Genomic DNA, 17,714 nt, shown 5'->3' with positions numbered 1-17,714 from the left:
CACCATGTTGGCCAGGCTGGCCAGTCTTTTAAATGAATCCAGCGAAATCTAAATATAATGGTCATTTAATCATCAACAATTTTTAAGAGACATTTTTTTAACAGGCTTAAATGTTTTCTCCTTTGCCTTGTATTTTCACACCACTTTGTCCATAGAATTTTATGCCAACATGACATATCTCCTGCTCGAAGTCCTCCACTGGCCTCACTGTGCTTTTCTGTAATGGAAATATGTGTATAAGTTGAAATGCCACTTTTCATTCTTTACTTCATAAGTCTCTTATCTTTGTTTCTGCTAGATTCATTATTTTTCCATTATTAGCTCACAGTTTCTCAAAACCACTGATTTGGATATAAATAATCTATATTATACATTTCGATTAAAAATTGTTACACAGAAAAAGGAAGTTTTCATTGGGGATGCATCTCCTGATGAAGGGGACGGGGCTTTTGTCCTCGTAGCCCCTGTTTCCATGGGTGACGATGACTTGTTTAAAAGACACTATTCCGCATGCTTTATGGGTTTTAGGGGCTAGCACTGAGCGACTGTGTTCACACGAACAAGTCTACCGGCCAAAGTAGGATTGGGGCAGCAGTTCCGCAAATCTGAGACGTGCCACCGGGGATCGCTGCTGCGGGACGGGGGCTGCGACGCCACCAGCCCCAGGATGGAGAGCGGCTCTCTGGGCGTCCGGGCAAGTCCATGCTCCGAATGGGGAGGCCAAGGGGCCGAGGAAGTCGAGGGTCTGAACATTTGCTGCCCTAGAGCCGCGTGAGCCCGCCCCGCCCTGGAACGTCCCCCCCCGGGCGCGCTCGCTTTTGCAGCCCCCTCCTGACTGGGGACCCTCCACTCCCCACACTCTCCTTCCATCCCCGCTTCCCTCTCCCTGGCCCTCCTCCTCCCCCGTCGTCGACCGAGACAAAGGAAGGCAATGCCACCGCTTACCGCCAGAGGGCGCGCCGCACACACACACCCCCCCCCACCCCGCCCCCCGCCAAACGGACACTGAAGCTGGGTGCCCCCTGGCCCAGAGGGGTGCAGGGGGAGAGGAGGCGCAGGAGGAGATGGGGTGGAGTGGGAGAGGAGGCGCAGGGGCAGAGGGGCCCAGGGAGCTTCGAGCCTCCTGCCTGGGTCCTGGTTTGGTTGCCCCCCCACCACCCAGTGCTTGCCCACCCTGCCTCAGTCTCCCCATCTCCCAGCCTGGGGGCTCCTCTGGCGGGCTGGGGCCCACCCTGGGGCAGAGCCACTGGGTCTGGGGACTGGTAGCATCAAGATGCCTCGAAGTCTTGGCCTAGTTTTCAGGATCCCTGTAATTAGGACCCCCACCCCCACAGGAGCCTGTCCAGAAGGTCCCGGGCGTGGCTGGGGTGTCGTGGACACCTGCCATCTTTTTGGAACGCTGCAGACATCTGCCTCTCACTCCAGTGCAGGGGGGCCTGGGCCCCCTCAAGGAATGGCTGGGAGTGGGAGGGTGGGCCTGAGGTTTCACAGCTCACACCTGAGGCCAGTCACAGCCCGACTGGGCCAGGCAGAAGCTGCACAAACTCCACACTGGAAAGGTGGGGCCAAGGGCAACCCCAGCCCACCTGCCAGCACTACCCCACCCCCAGCATCGGCCGGGCACAATGGGGCACACCTAGCCCCACCCCACCCACCCTTGACATGTAAGGCCTCAGCCAGGAAGTCCAGAAAGAGGAGGGCGTGGATGGGGGTCTCAGGAAGTCCAGAAAGAGGAGGACGAGCCATCGGGCCTGTGGGCCGCTCAGAGCAGGACAGGACTCTCTGGTCTAGAGGGCCCTCAGGCTGGCCTCCATGGGGTGCAGCGAGGCTGGGGTACAGAGCTGGGTCCCCACAGCCCTCACCTCCCTGGCCCCGTCCATCACAGCCTAGCTCCTCCTGGAGCCACCTCACCTCCCTGGGCCTCCATTTCCCCCTCCATAGAGCAGAGGTGTTGACGGCTCTAGATGGGAAGGCTAAGCCGGTCTGTCTTTGCAGAGTCCACGTGGTGGCGGCACACGGTCCGTGCTCCGCAGTCAGCATCCCATCACATGGTGGAGGGGATGTTCTGAACCTCTCTTCGAAACTCACAGAACCTGGGGACAAAGCAGGGCAGCGTCTTGTCATTGAGGGGTGGCCACAGGAGGGGCCCAGGGACCAGCACCAGGTACAGGAGCAGACCCATGGCCCAGCCAAAAGGCACCGGACACACTGGGCACGGCCGGGCCTGGGCTCCCTCTGACACGGGGCACCTGGACGGGTGCTTGAGCACAGCCAGGACTTCAGATGACAGCCATCCCCGCAAGCATCTGACCATGTGCGAGACCCTGCACCCAAGCTTCCCAAATTAGCCCCTCCTAAATGCCAACTCCAGAAACCATGAAATAATTGGCCGCTGTTTACGCATCGGAGTGGCTGGCCGTGCAGTGAAAGGCACCAAGCTGCTGGCGCGCGCGGGGTCATCTCCCTGTGGCTCCCGCTGTCCAGGGTTGCCCCCCTGCCCCCCTCCTGCAGGGCTTGTTCCCAGCAGGTGCGTCTTCCAGCTGGGCCTGGAGACCTGGCGCCATGCGGTCTAGCAGTGACTCTACAGCTCTCTCTTATGTGGCTCTGGGTGCTCCCGCCCGCCCCCCTCCCAGCTCAGCCTGGGCACCTTTCTCCTGGTCGCTGTGTCCCAGCACTCTCCCCTCAGGAGGCTTGGGCTGGCGGCTGTGAACATTTCCAACCGGGTGGTCCTGGCTCCCCACCAGGTTGTGTCCGCCTCCTCCCACCATGGCTGCTCCCCACATTGGTTCAGGGAGCCCCTGAGGAGGTCCATGGGGTCCCAAGCCCACCGATGCCCACCACTGCTTTCAGCTTCCTCCTGTTCGCCAACCACCAGGTTGGTGGTCTCTTCCTTCCCACTCTTACTCTGTGTTCCAGGGGAACATGCTGCCACCAGGCTTTACTGTGGACTGTGTCCTCTGTGTCTCTGGTTGTGCAATCTCGGTGGCTCGTGTTTTACAAGAAGGTTGGGGAGAGCCAAGGCCGTGATCACTTCTCCCGCATCCTTCTCCAAATCGAGAGGTTACGATATTTAGCCTCAGAACCACAGTCGTCTCATGCTCAAGGCCTGTGGGCCAGGAATCCCGAGTTGGTGATATTGAGCCAGGAATCCCGTGCTGGTGGTATGCACTGTTGCTTTTCCAAACAGAAAAAGAAGAAAAACTTGTAGGCCAACCCAGTTGACTCCTTAAACGACCTCTTCGAAACTCACAGAACCCAGGGACAAAGCAGGGCAGCGTGTATATATAAAGTTGATAAACTTCAAAGACGGCTGTGAAGTCATGAAAATCCATGGAAGAACCCTAAATGCATATTCCTGAGTGAAAGAAGTCAGTCGGAAGAGGCCATATACTATATGATTCCAACTCTAGGACATCCCAGAGAAGGGGAAATTACGGAGACAGGAAAAGGACCCGTGGTTGCCAGGGTTAGTGGGGAGGGAGGGATGAGTCAGCAGAGCACGGAGGGTGTTTAGGGTAGGGAGGGTAAACCAGTGCAGCCACTATGGAGACCAGAATGGCGATATTTCAAACAGTATTTCAAAAACTTAAAATAGAATTGCCACATCGTCCGGCCATTTCACTTCTGGGTATTCTCCCAAGAACTGAGTGCAAGGACTTGAACAGATATCTGCACACCCGTGTCCACAGCAGCATCACTCAGCAACACCCGAGGGTGGAAGCAGCCCCGGTGCTCACAGATGGATGAACGTGGTGTATCCAGGCCGGGAGAGGTGGCTCACGCTTGTCATCCCAGCTCATGGAAGGCCAAGGCGGGTGGACCGCTCGAACTCAGGAGTTCAATACCAACCTGGCCAACAGGTGAAAATCCAGCAATACAAAAAATACAAAAATTAGCTAAACGTGATGGTGTGCGCCTGTAGTCCCAGCTACTCAGGAGGCTGAATTGGGAGGATTGCTTGAGCCCAGGGAGGTCAAGGCTGCAGTGAGCCATAATGGTACCACTGCACTCCATCCTGGGCACCAGAGCGAGACCCTGTCTCAAAAAGAAAAAAGCAGCGTATCCATCAAAGGGAATATTATCCAGCCTCAAAAAAAAAAAAAAGAAAAACAAGAGGTCCTGACACAGGCTGCCACACAGGTCAGCCTTGAAGACATTATGCTGAGTGAAAGAACCAGACACAAAAGGGCATATGCTGTTTGACTAAGAGAGCGGTCACAACCCCAGAGAAGCAAACAGAATGGAGGGTGCCAGGCTGGGGGAAGGAGAGTGTGGGGAGTTCGTGTTTGCTGTTTCAGAGTTTCCGTTTGGGAAGGTGAAGAAGTTCTGGAGATTGGTTGCACAACAATGTGAATGTACTGACGGCCACTGAACTTGAACTGTACATTTAAACATGGGAAGATGGTGTGGGAACAAACCCTCAGTCAGTTGGTCTGGCAGCAGATTTGATGCAGATGAAGAGGGAAGTGAGGAATCAGTAGGGAAGACTGTGATCACCCCTGATTGGCACAGATAGATAAGGAGCTGTTAAGGGGGTTCAGAAGAGGTTAAGACATAGGAGAGATGGATAAGAAGGTTTTCCGTACTTCTGATCAAAATTCCAGAGGGGCTGGGCACAGTGGCTCATGCCTGTAATCCCAGCACTCTGGGAAGCCATGGCAGGTGGATCACTTGAGGACAGGAGTTCGAGACCAGCCTGGCCAACATGGTGAAAACCTGTCTCTACTAAAAATACAAAAATTAGCCAGGCATGACAACAGGTGCCTGTAATCCCAGCTACTCGGGAGGCTGAGGCAGGAGAATCCCGGAGAACCCAGGAGGTGGAGGTTGCAGTGAGCCAAGATCGTGCCAATGCACTCCAGCCTGGGCGAGAGAGCAAGACTCTGAAGAAAGAAAAGAGAGGAGAGGAGAGGAGAGGAGAGAAAAGGAAAGAAGAGAAGAAAACAAAAGAAGCCAGGCACAGTGGCTCACGCCTGTAATCCCAGCACTTTGGGAGGCCAAGGCGGGCGGATCACAAGGTCAGGAGATCGAGACCATCCTGGCTAACACGGTGAAACCCTGTCTCTACTAAAAATACAAAAAATTAGCCAGGCGTGGTGGCGGCGCCTGTAGTCCCAGCTACTCAGGAGGCTGAGGCAGGAGAATGGTGTGAACCTGGGAGGCGGAGCTTGCAGTGAGCTGAGATCGCGCCACTGCACTCCAGCCTGGGCGACAGAGCGAGACTCCGTCTCAAAAAGAAAAGAAGAGAGAAAGGAAGGGAAGAGGAGGGGAGAGGAGGGGAGTGAAGGAAGGAAGGAAGGAAGGAAGGAAGGAAGGAAGGAAGGAAGGAAGGAAGGAAGGAAGGAAGGAAGGAAGGAATTCCAAGAGGTGGAAAGAGATAAAATGGGAGAGCCCACCACCTCCCTGACAATATGGCTGAGAATTTTCCAGAACTGATAAAATATGGAAACTTCAGCCTCAAGAGTGCAGCACTCTCAAGCAGGAAGAATAAAAGCAGCCCATCCCTAGATCTCCCTTGGTACACTCAGAATGCTGAAGGAGAACTTGCTAGAGGCAGACCCCACGAATGGCAAGAACAGAAGCAGATGAACGTCTCCGAAGTGCTGAGGCAGAGGCAGAGGCAGAGGCAGCAGCCGGACCCACACGCCCCGCTCCACTCCCACTTACGGGTATGGGAGAAGCATCGGATGAGCAAAATGACTCCACCACCACCCAGTTCCTCAGCAGAGGAACCTCCACAGAATGCAGCTCAGAAAGAGGGGATGCCTGGGCTGCCAGAAAGAGTGGGGTGCAAACATGTGCAAACCTCAATGGGTGCTGGCTGTGTGCAACAAAGCCCTGTTGAAAGCGAAGGGTAATAATAAAGGCAAGATAGACCTGAGTATTGGGCAGTCGCAATGATCTGTGAGCCAGGAGGGGTGTGATCTGTCAGGAGGAGGATGGAAATGCTGGCTATCTTTGTATTCTAAATATACTTGTTAAAATTCTAAGAGTGACTATTTTAAAATAGAAATAGAGCATATAACTTCCACTTAACTCTTCAAGGAAAAAATAGAATGTCAGATTGAGCCAGAGCCACGGAAGAGCACTCAGGCAGCGGGAGCTACACGTGCAAAGGCCCTGGGGAAGGAGGGAAGAGGCACACGCCTGGCACTGACGTCAGCGCGGCTGGAGGCAGATGAGTGCAGAGAGGGGTCTGAGACGCGGCTGGAGGCAGCAGGACCAGACGGGATGGGGCTTCAGGGCTGTGGTTCTGAACTTCATTCCAACAGCAGAAAAAGGGAGGCATGTTTGTAACCTGCAGTGAGGCAGGAGCCACGGACAGGATTGCATCTGTGGCTTGCCAGCATCCCGCAGGCTCCCACGGGAGCAGACTGCCCTCAGGCCCCAGCGGAGCGGGGGAGAGCAGGCAGAACAATTTTGGCCCCTGGATATGGTGGTGGCAGGGGAGGTGGTGAGCAATGGAGGAAGGGAGATTTAGGAAGCAGTGCCCAGCTCCTCGGTGTGGGGGCAGTGAGGCGAGGAAAGAACATGGAGAGAGGCTGGCTCGGGGCTTGACAGAGTGGTGGGGTGTCCCATGGGAGGCAAAAGCAGATGGTGGGGCGGGCGAGAGAGTCACGGTTCTTTCAGCCTCATCAAGTGTGTTTCTGAGGACATGGAGGGCGGTGGGAGGCTGACAGTGCAGAGAGAGCGCAGGAGTGGGAGCGGGGCCGGGGGCAGGACCTGCCAGGCTCAGTAGCACTCGGGCAGTCTTCATAGATGAGATGGGGCACGGCCCCTCTGGAGAGGGAAGAGGAGGGGGTAGCAGAGGCAGAGCTGGGGCAGCCAGGGAGGTAGGAGGGTGCTATGGACTGAAGTGTGACCCCCCCCAAATCCTTATGTCAAGCCACAACCCCCAGTGTGACCGATTTGGAAATAGGGTCTTTAGAAGGTAACTACGACCTTTACGAAGTCATAAGGATGGACCCTAATCCAACAGGACCGTGGCCTTCCAAGAGGAGGAGGAGACACCAGAGGCGGACACAGCAAGGCCGGCAGAAAGGTTTCATCAGAAACCAACACTGACACTGACGGCACCTTGATCTCGGACTTCCAGGCTCCAGAGCTGTGAGAAAATAAATGTCTGCTGTCTAAGCTGCCCAGGCTGAGGTCTTCTGTTACAGTAACCTGGGCTCACTCATATAGAGGGGAACCAAAAGCATATGGGGTCCTGGCACCCACAAGCGAGCGTGTGTCAAGAAAGAGGAAGCAGAAACCGCGTGCATGGCTGCTCCTTCAGAGCACGCAGAAAACTGTGCAGACAGGGCACGGGCACAAACCCATGTGAGCAGAGAAGCATCTCTCCAGGTGCACACCCGCACTGCTGAGATGCAGCTGCCCCCGCAGGGCTCAGAAGTTCCCTGTGAGAGCAGCGCCATCCCCCATGCCTCCTGAGGCTGCCTGGGTCCCACAATGGCCACCGCGCCATCTCCTATCCCACAAGCCCTCCTAACCCTGCCTCTCCCCCATCAAGATGCAGGGGCTGTGTCCCCTCCCCTTGAGCCTGGCCAGGCCTTTGGGTCTCTGCTGACAGAGGACAACAGAAGTGAACTGTGTTGGCCTGGTGCATTACAAATGCTCACACCTGTAATCCCAGCACTTTGGGAAGCCGAGGCAAGACGATCACTTGAGCCTAGGAGTTCAAGACCAGCCTGGGCAACATAGTGAAACTCCCACCTCTCTACAAAAAAAAAAAAAAATTAAATTTAAATTAGCCAGGCATGGTGGCGGGCACCTGTAGTCCCAGCTACTCGGGAGGCTGAGGCAGGAGAATGGCGTGAACCCAGGAGGCGGAGCTTGCAGTGAGCCGAGATTGTGCCACTGCACTCCAGCCTGGGTGACAGAGCGAGACTGCGTCTCAAAAAAAAAAATTTTTTTTTTGTTTTAATGAGCCAGGCATGGTGACACACACCTGTAGTCCCAGCTACTCACAAGGCTGAAGCAGTAGGATCGCTTGAGCCTAGGAGGTCAATTCTGTAGTGAGCCATGATTGCACCACTGCACTCCAACCTGGGCAAGAGAGCAAGACCCTATCTCAAAAAAAAAAAAGTGACTGGGTGACGTGCAAGCTATATTCTGTCAACGAACAAGAAATAGACCAACACTGCAGATCAGGAAACAAAAGAAAAGGGGGGGGTCTCAGGAACTGCAATTCAGGAGACACAGATCTAGCCAGGAGCTCAATCATGTCTGTGCCAGGGAGGCCCGGCAGGGGCTTACAAAGGTTTGCAGTGAGTCTACACATCCAGAAGGTGTTGGCATGGTCCATGACCAACGGTGGGGGCTTAATAGCGTAGGACAGCTCTGGCTGATAATCAGTCTAGTCAGGTGTGCCTGTCCCCAGCAGACCAGTGATCAGGCCTGGTGCGAACAGTTCAAATCAAAGTCAGCTGGTTCATGATTTGGCCCAGGTCAAGGGGTCAGTTCCATCTGGCGAGTTGGACTGGGTCCAGCTCCTCCTGACCTCCCAGCTCCTTTTTATATAGCCCTGACATAACCATCTCCATTACGGAATTTCTTTTCACAGCTCTGGAGTCCACGCACCTCCGTCGTGTTCCCCTGGGAGGCTGACTCTTGGGCCCCTAGCCACCATGCTGAGTGAGCCATCACGGAGCTGGCCCTCCACCCCCCACTCAGGCACCTCAGCTGATGCCATGTGGACAGAGATGAGGCAGCCCTGCTGAGCCCCGTGCAAATACATGATCTCTGGGATTTACATTTGAGGGTCATTTGTTACACAGCAACAAACAGATGCATTTTGCCTGTGGCGCTAAGAGACAACCCCTCATATTGTCTTATGCCCAATTTCTGCCTCCAAAGAAAGAAAAAGTAAAAACTAAAAGACAGAAATGAAATCCACAAGCAGACAGCCCAGCACCACACCCTGGGCCTGGTAGTTAAAGATCGACCCCTGACCTAATCAGTTATGTTATCTATAGATTACAGACATTGTATAGAAAAGCACTGTGAACATCCCTGTCCTGTTTTGCTCCGATCTAATTACCGGTGCATGCAGCCCCCAGTCACGTACCTGCTGCTTGCTCAATCGATCACGACCCTCTCATGCACACCCCCTTAGAGTTGTGAGCCCTTAAAAAAGACAGGAATTGCCCACTCAAGGAGCTCGGCTCTTGAGACAGGAGTCTTGACGATGCCCCCGGCCAAATAAAGCCCTTCCTTCTTTAACTCGGTGTCTGAGGAGTTTTGTCTGCGGCTGGTCCTGCTACAGTGCATCAGCCCACGACAGAGCCTGGCCTCAGCTCTGCAGGTGGGCTGCACCATCCCTGGTGTCCTGGCGTCACTGGTAGGAGCACCTGTTTCTCTCTCAAAGGTGTCCTGGTTTGGAAGATGAGTGGTACTACCATCACATCCATGCAAAATCAAAGGGCCCCTGAGGCAGCCCCCACAATTGAAGGGCAGGCTGCCCTCAGAAGGGGCTTAAACCCCTGCCATTGGACCGAGCTGGCTGATTTAGTTTCCTGCCCTCTAAAGTGGAAATTAAGGAATTGACAATGAAAATGTCCCCTTTAGGCTGGGAGCAGTGGCTCATGCGGATAATCCCAGCACTTTGGGAGGCCCAGGCAGGAGAATCACTTGAGCCCAGGAGATGGAGGTTGCAGTGAGCTGAGATCGCACCACTGCACTCCAGCCTGGGTGACAGAGCGAGACCCTGTCTCAAAAAAGTCATAGCTTGACTTCCAGAGTCTTCCTGTCTGCCTGGTGCTGGTCAGTGATCTCTGGAAGCCCTCCAGCTGCCACCTTCCTTTCTGTCCCTCCCCAGGAGGGACACACAGGCCCAGAGGAGGTGACTCCAGGCAGGCAGTCCCGGGGGAAGGGGGCTCCACCCTTCCCCTGCATAGTGGGGAATGTTTGGGATCTCCTGGGAGGGGTCTGCCATGGGGGCAGTGTGGGAAGGTACTCAGAAACCACCAGCACCCCCTACCTTGGTGGTCCTGGATTCTGGTGGGGCCACTGGAAACACAAGCCCATGCAGGTCTCAGCAACACCACCCCCTCCACAGTGAGACCGGTGTCACAGTGACCTGCCCCAACTAGTCACAGGGCTCCCTCCTCCTTGGGACCCTCCCTCCTTCCCAGCCCCGAGCCCCTCCCTCCAAAGCTTCCCTGCTCCTACCCCATCCTTGTCGGGAGAAAAGACCTGCAGAGTACCCCAACAACCCTCTTCACTGAAGGAGGGGAGCACGCCCACTCACCCAGAAGGGGATTGGGAACCAGAAGTCGGGTTAGCCTCCCTGAGGTCGCAGGGCCTGATTCCAGCACCCCAGTGTCCAACACCTGCCCCCCATTACTGCAGGGTACTTTACAGCCCCCGCCTACACCTCAACCCCCCTCCACCTCCACATCTTACTGACCACTGGTGAGAAAGGGAGGGGCAAGGTTGGTTTCTGCATGGTACAGCTGGGTAAACTGAGGCAGCACATTCTGAGCAGCCCAGGACGCCCAGGTTGCCGCCAGCCCGTGGCCTCTCCTACCTTGCACAGGCTTCACGGTTTGCCAGCAAAGCCACAAACGGGGGCTCCGCGGGCCAGCGACTCACTGTGCCCTCCCCACCCCACCTCAGTTTCCCCCGTGGAGCTGGTCTGCAGGCCCGGCATCCACACCCCCCACCGCACTGCACCACTCTGCAGGTCGCTGGCACCTATTCTGGCTTCACTGGGACCCCCACCCAGATGCACCCTGCAGCCAACTCCACCAGACCCACGCTGCCCGAGTATTTTTAGCAGAGGTTCAGGTGTGCCTTAAACCTCAGCTGAGACGTGAATTTCCACCCTGATGGCTGCAGCCGGGAGCCACACGTCTTGCCTGGTGGGCGTGGGCGGTTCTGACCTCGGAGGCACAGCTGCAGGGTCTGCAGTCCTCTGGGAACTTCCTCCTCCCAGGTGCCCTGATTTAGGTTCCCCGGATGCCTCCACCCCAGGCCGCCCAATGGGCTCTCCCTTGCCCTGTCCTCCATCTGGAGCCCCTCCCGATGACGGTCGCCACCCCCTCTCCTTCTCTGTCTGGAAGCTTGGAGAGCAAGAGCAGATGCCTGGGTTCAGGTTCTCAGGGATCTGGGTTCAAGTCCTGGCCCCAGTTGCACTTGGGAAAGCTGCTGCCTCTCAGAACCCGTTTCCTCCACTGTGAAGTGGAAGGAAAAGTGCCCACAACGGGGGACTGTTGTGACTATAACCAGCCAGCAGTGCCTGCAGCACCCACAGACCCCCAGACATCTTCAGGGCTCCCTGTGCCCCAGTCAGCACCAGGAGCCTGCAGGACCAAGAGGGGCCCTGGCAGGGGTGCACAGACATTCAGATGTTCAGACCTGAGGCCCAAGACCTGCCTGCCAGGACAGAGACACTCCTGCCTGGGGATGCTGGAGTCCCAGAAAGTGAGAAGCAATGGCCCAGCGCCCTCTGCTCTCACTTCCTCTCCACCAAGCACAAGTATTAACACTAAGTATTAATTACGAAAACCTCAGCTCCCCGGGGGCGCCGGGAGGAAACGCCTGGCGGAGCCGTCTCCCACCCCGTGCAGCCTGGGTCTCCCTCCACGGTCCCAGCCTCTTCCACTGCCGCTTTCAGTTACCCGGCTTTGTAGGAGCAAGCAGCGTGTCCGTTTTCCTCTTTCTCAAACCATCTTAGCTGCTTTTGATTGGTATTCTTTCATGTAAAATGTAGAGTACATTTATTGATTTCTTAAAAAAAAAAAAAATGAAGCCCAAATGAGACTCTGATTAGAATCACATTGAATTTATTATGTCCATCTGGGGAGAACTATGTGTTATTTATAACATTAAGTTTTCCTGTCCATTCTGTTGGGTTTGCTAAGTAAGCTGACATGTGATCTGCAAATGATAGCAGATGACTGTGTAAGGTGACCTTGGGAATGTCATGGCTCCTCTCCAGGCATCTCCATCCCCACAGCACTCTCCTTCACATTCCAGAAACTTCTCTCCACCAGGCATGCCTTTGGCCAGTCCTGGGACAAGTACTGCCCCTTGAGGTTTCCAATACTCTGTCCCACCTTTATAAAGAGCCCCTTTGTTAAACACTGCCACAAGTAACCTGCTCTAAATGTGGGTCTGTCTCCTACTGGGACCCTGATAGGTCTAAGGGTTTCTCCCAGGAATTCAAGGAAGGTTTAATATCAGAATTCAATCCATGCAAATACCATCTGAATAGATGACAGGGCAAAAAGGGTCCCAATGTCTCAAGTGATGCCACTGGTGACTTTTTAAAAATTTCTGAGCAAATTAGAAATTGAAACAAATGAAATATTTCTAATTTGATAAAATTGTTCACCAAAAACCCACCACAAAAATACATTTATGGAAATAGTTGTTGCCAGGAGTTTGGGAAAGAGGAAGTGGTTGGATGGGTGGAACACAGGGGGTTTTTAGGGATGTGAAACTAATGTGAAAGACACTGTAATGGCAGAGACATGACACTACGCATCTGTCAAAACCCACAGAACTTTACAGCAAGAGTGAGCCTTAATGTATGCAAATTTTAAAGTTCAGTCAAGAGGCTGGATGTCTAGGACGGAAGGCGGGCCATGTGTGGCGAGAGCCTCTGGCTGTATTACAGATGTAGGGAGCAGCCTCACTGGAGGCGCTGGGGGAAGGGGCTGACCTGGGTACCCTCACAAATGATGAAGTCTGTGAAACCAAAAGCAAATGGACCCGCACATGAGCCCTGTACCCTGGTAGACAAATGCTTCTGCCGAGGGGTACAGGTGAGCAATTCCTACACCGCTGCCCCTGCACACTGGAGCTTAGCGATTAGGTCAGTGGATGGTGGGTGGTGGGGCAGGTTCCTTACTGTTGGGTGGGAGCTACAGACAAATAGGGGCAGGGGCTAGAACGACCCACTGCCGAGGGTCAGAGTCGAGACAGCAGCACCAGCTCCTGTGGGCTCCCTCTCCATGTAGGCAGTGTGATGGTTGACTTTATGTGTCAGCTCCCCTGGCCGTGGGGTGCTGGTTGGTTACTTCTGGGGATGTCCGAGCGTGTTCCGGATGAGATTAGTATTTGAATCAGTGGGCGCTGTAAAGCAGGCCCACCTGCTTTACAGTGGCGTCACCCAATCTGCTGAGGACCTGAATAGCGCAGAAAGCAGAGAAAGGTGAATTTGCCCCACTCTTCCTGCCATGCTGCTTGAGCTGGGACACTCATCTCACCTTCTCTGGCCCTGACACTGAGACTAATGCCATCAGCCCTCCAGCTCTCAGGCCTTCAGACTCAGACCACACTGCACCACCAACTTCCCTGAGTCCCAGCGAGTAGGCGGCAGGCATGGGACCTCTTGGCCTCAGGAATCACCTGGACCCAGGCTTCAGCTGGCATTTCCCCTGCTTGCACTTCTTTCTCCTGCCACCTTGTGAAGAAGGTGCCTACTTCCCTTCCACCATGATTGTAAGTTTCCCGAGGCCTCCCCAGCCATGCATAACTGTGAGTCAATTAAAGCTTCTTTGTGGGCTGGGCGAGTTGGCTCACACCTGTAATACCAGCACTTTGGGAGACTGAAGTGGGTGGATCACTTGAGGTCAGGAGTTCAAGACCAGCCTGGCCAACATGGTGAAACCCTGTCTCTACTAAAAATACAAAAATTAGCCAGGCATGGTGGCACGCACCTGTGATCCCAGTTACTTGGGAGGCTGAGGCAGGAGAATCACTTGAAACCAGGAGGTGGAGGTTGCAGTGAGACGAGATTGCACCACTGCACTCCAGCCTGAGTGACAAAACAAGACTATGTCTCAATAAATAAATAAAACGTCCTTTGTTTATAAATTAGCCAGTCTCTGGTAGTATCTTTATAGTAGCGTGAGAACCAACTAATACACCAACTATATTGAAATGCGGTCACCAAAATAATAAAGTAATTGTTATTGGATTTCTTGTTAATCTACTGATTCAGGCCGGGCACGGTGGCTCACGACTGTAATTCCAGTACTTTGGGAGGCCGAGGTGGGTGGATCACCTGAGGTCAGGGGTTCAAGACCAGGCTGGCCAACATGGTAAGACCCCCATCTCTACTAAAACTACAGAAATCAGCTGGGTGTGGTGGCACTCGCCTATAATCCCAGCTACTCAGGAGGTTGAGGCAGGAGAATCGCTTGAACCAGGGAGGTGGAGGTTGCAGTGAGCCGAGATTGTGCCACTGCACTCCAGCCTGGGCAACAGATAAAAAACCCTACTGATTCAGATCTAGCTGCAGCTCTCATGACCAACAGTGTTGAAGAAGGAACAAAAATGAGGCTTCAAGACGCCAAAGCAACTGAAACACGATGGGAAAATACACAGGACTTTGCTGACAGTGGAGTCCCAGGTTCTGTGGAGACTGCCAGGTCCTTTGGCCACATTCTCTATTGAGGAACACTCACTTTCGGCTAAAGGTTGGTGAAAATAAAGATGCAACGTTTTTCCATCTAAGTTCAGGGACACCTGAATCCCATGACCAGTGGTTCTAGTTTAGAAACCCAGCTACAGAGTTTACACCTGAGTGTGGTGATTACATCTTCACCATTTTCTGATTTTTAGAAAAAACAAAAAAACAAAAACAAAACAAAAAACTGTAATCTGAACCAAGGTATTTGATCTCCCTCCCTTCCTACAGGTGTCCATGCCCTTGGAGAAGGTAATCGGGGGTGGGTGTGCTTTTGACCCCAAAGGCTCCCTACATAGTCCAGGCCAGCCTGGGGCTTGGAGGAGGGCGGGTGAGCTGATGAGAACCTCCTCCCTGCTCGGCTTCCACCTGCAGGCATCTATGTGCCCACCACCCAAAACCTGGGCCTCCACCTACTGGCACCTGTGTGCCCACCACCCAAAGCCTGGGCCTCCACCTGCTGGCATCTGTGTGCCTACCACCCAAAGCCTGGGCCTCCACCTGCTGGCACCTGTGTGCCCATCACCCAAAGCCTGGGCCTCCACCTGCAGGCATCTGTGTGCCCATCACCCAAAGCCTGGGCCTCCACCTGCTGGCACCTGTGTGCCCATCACCCAAAGCCTGGGCCTCCACCTGCAGGCATCTGTGTGCCCATCACCCAAAGCCTGGGCCTCCACCTGCAGGCATCTGTGTGCCCATCACCCAAAGCCTGGGCCTCCACCTGCAGGCATCTGTGTGCCCATCACCCAAAGCCTGGGCCTCCACCTGCAGGCACCTGTGTGCCCATCACCCAAAGCCTGGGCCTCCACCTGCAGGCATCTGTGTGCCCATCACCCAAAGCCTGGGCCACGGGCAACTCCTGTGAGCAGGCTTCACCCTCTTTCCCTCTCACTACTCCCCACCCCAGCTGCAGCCCCCTCCTCCCTCCCCTTGGTTCAAGATGACCCCAACTCCCCAGGGGATTTCTATTGGGATCTGGTTTGGTTTTTCCTTTTTATGATCCCCTAAACCCATCTTCACCTCCCGACTGGGGCTCCCCAGGATGACCGGGGAAGAGCCCACATTCCGCGTGATTGATTCCAGGCAGCAAAAGGCACTTCTGGCAGGAACCCGCATCCCAGGGCAGGCCCTGGGGCACCTTGGGCCGGGAAAGACTGTGGCCCCAAAATCTCCACTCCCCGTGCTGCCATCTGAAACACCACCATGACGGATAATGTCTTAGCCTAGGGAGAAGCCACCTGTGCTGGCTAAAAGGGGTCCCAAGAGACCTGCCTGGACAGTGTGGGTGAGGCCATTGCACCCTCCCGCTGAGATGGTGGGCCCTGCTACAGAGCCTGATGCCCCCGAGGAGCTGGGACCACTGCCCTCCCAATACACATACACACACACACACACTGACACAAACACAAACACACACAGACACAAATATACACAGATGTACACAAACACAGACACACACACAGACACAGACACACATACACACAGATGCAAACACACACACAAACACACACATACACAGATGCAAACACACACAAACACACACACAGACACACATACAGACACACACATACACACAGATGCAAACACACACAAACACACAGACACACATACACACAGATGCAAACACACACAAACACACAGACACACACACACAGACACACACACACAGATGCAAACACACATAAACACACACACACAGACACACAAACACACACAGACACACATAGACACACACAAACACAAACGCATGGACACACAAACACAGATGCAAACACACAAACACACACACAGACACACAAACACACAGACACACACAAAAACACACACACAAATACACACAGACACACACACACACCCTTCACAACCTTCCTGGGCTGTTATCATTTTTTGCGGAGCTATCAAGGCAGGAAGATCCAGGAGGGACCCCAGGGCGGGGAGGGACAAACTCTCCCAGCTCGGGAAGACCGTGTTCATTCGCCTAAATCACTGAGTGAGCTCACACTAACAGGAAGTGTTTTGATTCCGCACTCTGAGTTAATCCCATCGCTGGCCAGACATGTTTGCTTTTAGGTTCTCTGGTGGCCCACAGGTCCCAGTTCCAGGTGGAAACATCCCGAGGCTGACCCTCCTGTCCTCAAACTGCACCCTCCCCCGGCCTGGCGCTGTCTGCAGGCTGTAGAGAGGGCCTGGGCTTTTCCACACCTTGGGCAGGTGTAGACCAGGGAAAGGCAGGTGTAGACCAGGGAAGGAAGAGGAGAAGGATGTGGACAACGCTCCACCACCAGAGAGCTCCACCACCACTCCGCAGGCCCTGGTGTGGCACCGTCCCCGAGGGCTGGCACTGGGCTGGTGGCAGGCCTCAGCCGCAGAGGGTGGCTGAGTCCCACGCACCGCCCCTACCCCTCTTCCTGAGACTGAGCACCTCTCTCTAGCCCCAGAGCAGGAGTTGTCCCCAGGCCCATCGGCCACTGCCCATGAAGCTGGTTGGAATTGCCCTCAGCGGCCACAGAGGCCCCAGTAGGGTCCCCAGCCAGGCCAACGTGCACTAGCAGCTCAGAAAGAAAGGCTTTGTGTCGGGTGACGCACCCTCCACCCCAGAATGTGGCCGTTCTCTCCTCCCACCCCTACAGCAGGGCTGAGGTTGTCCCGGGTACAAAGGCCTTTTGTCCCCACAATCAGCACGCCCGACGAGATGGCTCTGGAGCCGGGAGAGTGGCAGCCTCCATGGTGGCCACAGTGGCTCCCAGCTCCCCTGCAGCAGGGCCTCCCTCCTCCCCCAGGCCCGGGTAGAGGGCACCTATGTGGCATCTTCCCCAGCACCCCCTGGCTGCAGAGTACCCTGGTGAGAACGATCTAATCGGAGAGCCCAGGCCTATACACAACTTCTCTCTGCCAGCTGAGAAAGCACGTTTCTCTGATTAACTTGTGTTACCCACAATACACTGTAGACTAGAGAAGGCCAGGACCCTCTGAGGTGGGGCAGTGTCCCCAGGCTTGTGCTGGGTGTGGGTTCCACTGACCTCTTTATTTGTCAAAACTCATATACTTTAGGTCTATGCATTTTACTCTGGGTAGACTGTATCTCAGGCCTGTGGTGGTGGTTTACGCCTGTAATCCCATCACTTTGGGAGGCCAAGGTGGGTGGATCATTTGAGGTCAGGAGTTCAAGACCAGCCTGGCCAAAATCGTGAAACCTGTCTCTACTGAAAATACAAAAATTAACCGGGCATGGTGGCAGGTGCCTGTAATCCCAGCTACTCAGGAGGCTGAGGAAGGAGAATGGCGTGAACCC

The 17,714-nt window shown here is 54.6% G+C and overlaps 1 long non-coding RNA gene across 2 annotated transcripts in view; it reads right to left on the bottom strand.

Annotated features, from left to right (window-relative positions):
• LOC105489838 (uncharacterized) overlaps positions 1–17,714 on the bottom strand; it is a 29,260-nt gene continuing 11,546 nt past the window's right edge. The window contains exons 1-3 of one of the 2 annotated variants that reach the window (XR_011625318.1): positions 2,839–3,711; positions 1,912–2,093; positions 1–217 (exon numbers count right to left, since the gene is read on the bottom strand). This is a non-coding gene — a long non-coding RNA (uncharacterized lncRNA). Of the gene's footprint in view, positions 218–1,911; positions 2,094–2,838; positions 3,712–17,714 lie in introns of those variants that run through there. The other variant, XR_003019884.2, reaches the window with a different exon arrangement.

Source organism: Macaca nemestrina, chromosome 7 (assembly GCF_043159975.1).
Source record: "Macaca nemestrina isolate mMacNem1 chromosome 7, mMacNem.hap1, whole genome shotgun sequence".
NCBI lineage: Eukaryota > Metazoa > Chordata > Mammalia > Primates > Cercopithecidae > Macaca > Macaca nemestrina.
This window is presented reverse-complemented; position numbering and strand designations above follow the sequence as displayed.